The 1,961-nt window shown below is 44.6% G+C and overlaps 1 protein-coding gene across 1 annotated transcript in view; it reads left to right on the forward strand.

The window, feature by feature from the left end:
* Window positions 1-1,961, forward strand: part of BAIAP2L2 (BAI1-associated protein 2-like 2) — a 39,576-nt gene that overhangs the window by 22,591 nt on the left and 15,024 nt on the right. The window lies entirely within an intron of this gene.

The raw sequence follows: 1,961 nt of genomic DNA on the forward strand, positions 1-1,961 counted from the left end.
AGTGCAGTGGCACGATCTTGGCTCACTGCAACCTCTGACTCCTGGGTTCAAGAGATTCTCCTGCCTCAGCCTCCCGAGTAGCTGGGACTACAGGCATGCGCCACCACGCCTGGCTAATTTTTGTATTTTTAGTAGAGACAGGGTTTCGCCATGTTGGCCAGGCTGGTCTCAAACTCCTGACCTCAAGTTATCTGCCTTCTTCAGCCTCCCAAAGTGCTGCGATTACAGGCGTGAGCCACTGCACCCAGCCATTTTATCATATTATTTAAATCCTCTACCCTCTTGCCCCGTTCTGCCTGCTAGACCAGTCAGACTCACTCATTTGAATTTCTCATTGAATTTCTAATAGATTTTATTTTCTGAATTGAGCTGCCATGTTGTTTGGCGCTTTTTTGGTTATAACTATTCTACCTTCTTTGTAAATATTGCCATTTATGTACGTAATGTCTCTCTTAATCAAGTTTGGTGCTTTCATTTCTCCCTTGTCTGATATTAATACTGCTCTTTCTACTTTCTCTTCTCTTTGCTTATCTCTTTGTATGTTAAGTAAACTTTCTGTTACTGACGTATAGCTGACTTTGAGCTTTTGACCAGTCTTACAGTCTGTGTCTTCTAATAGAAAAGGAATTCAGCCCATTCCCATTTAACATAACAATGAATATACCTGGGTTTTATTCCTTCTAGATAACTTGAGCTAACTGTAATTATTTTGTCATTTCCTCTTTTTCTCTCATGTTATTTCTTGTCAGTTTGGTTATTATACTATATATTCCCCCTTTCCCTTTATTAATTTAGAAATTGCACTATTCGCCCAGGCGTGGTGGCTCACACCTGTAATCCCCGCACTTTGGGAGGCCAAGACAGGCAGATCACAAGGTCAGGAGATTGAGACCATCCTGGCTAACACGGTGAAACCCCGTCTCTACTAAAAAATACAAAAAAACAGCCTGGTGTGGTGGCGGGTGCCTGTAGTCCCAGTCACTTAGGAGGCTGAGGCAGGAGAATGGCGTAAACCCGGGAGGCAGAGCTTGCAGTGAGCTGAGATCCGGCCACTGCACTCCAGCCCCGGCGACAGAGCGAGACTCCGTCTCAAAAAAACAAAAGAAGGAAATTGCACTATTCTTTTTCTCTCTACCTGTGGTGACCTCACTTTGTGACTTTCATGATCACATATATATCCACCTATTATCTTTTCCAAAAATGCCAACTTCACCCCACTGCAGACACCCACTATTCAGTCCATTGCTCCCCCAGTTCGTAAGATGAGACCTTGATTTAAAGCTTTCCACAAAAATTAGGCTGGGTACGGTGGCTCACACCAGTAATCCCAACAATTTTGGAGCCTGAGGTGGGTGGATTGCTTGAGGTCAGGAGTTCAAGACTAGCCTGGCCAACACGGCAAAACCCCATTTCTACTGAAAATACAAAAATTAACTGGGCATGGTGGCAGACACTTGTAATCCCAGCTACTCAGGAGGCTGAGGCAGGAGCATTGCTTGAACCTGTGAGGCAGAGGTTGCAGTGAGCCAAAACGGAGCCACTGCACTCCAGCCTGGGTGACAGAGCGAGACTCCGTCTCAAAAAAAAAACAAGAAAACAATACAAAACAAAACAAAACACCTTAAGAAGTATTTTCCTGCGATCCAACTATTCTGAGATGGGGTCTTTAGAAAGCTTTTACTCCTCTCTTCATCCTTCCCCTCCTCTAACTCTTGGTTTTGCCAAGATAGTTTAGAACTTAGTTTCAGACCTCACTAGTTATCTCTGCAGCATGACCAAAATTATTTTGATAAACTAATTTTATGTATGTATGTATGTATGTGTGTATTTGAGACGGAGTCTTGCTCTGTTGCCCAGGCTGGAGTGCAGTGGTGCCATCTCAGCTCCCTGCAACCTCCACCTCCCAGGTTCAAGTGATTCTCCTGCCTCAGCCTCCGGAGTAGCTGAGATTACAGGCGCCC

Source organism: Colobus angolensis, unplaced genomic scaffold (assembly GCF_000951035.1).
Source record: "Colobus angolensis palliatus isolate OR3802 unplaced genomic scaffold, Cang.pa_1.0 Scaffold65, whole genome shotgun sequence".
NCBI lineage: Eukaryota > Metazoa > Chordata > Mammalia > Primates > Cercopithecidae > Colobus > Colobus angolensis.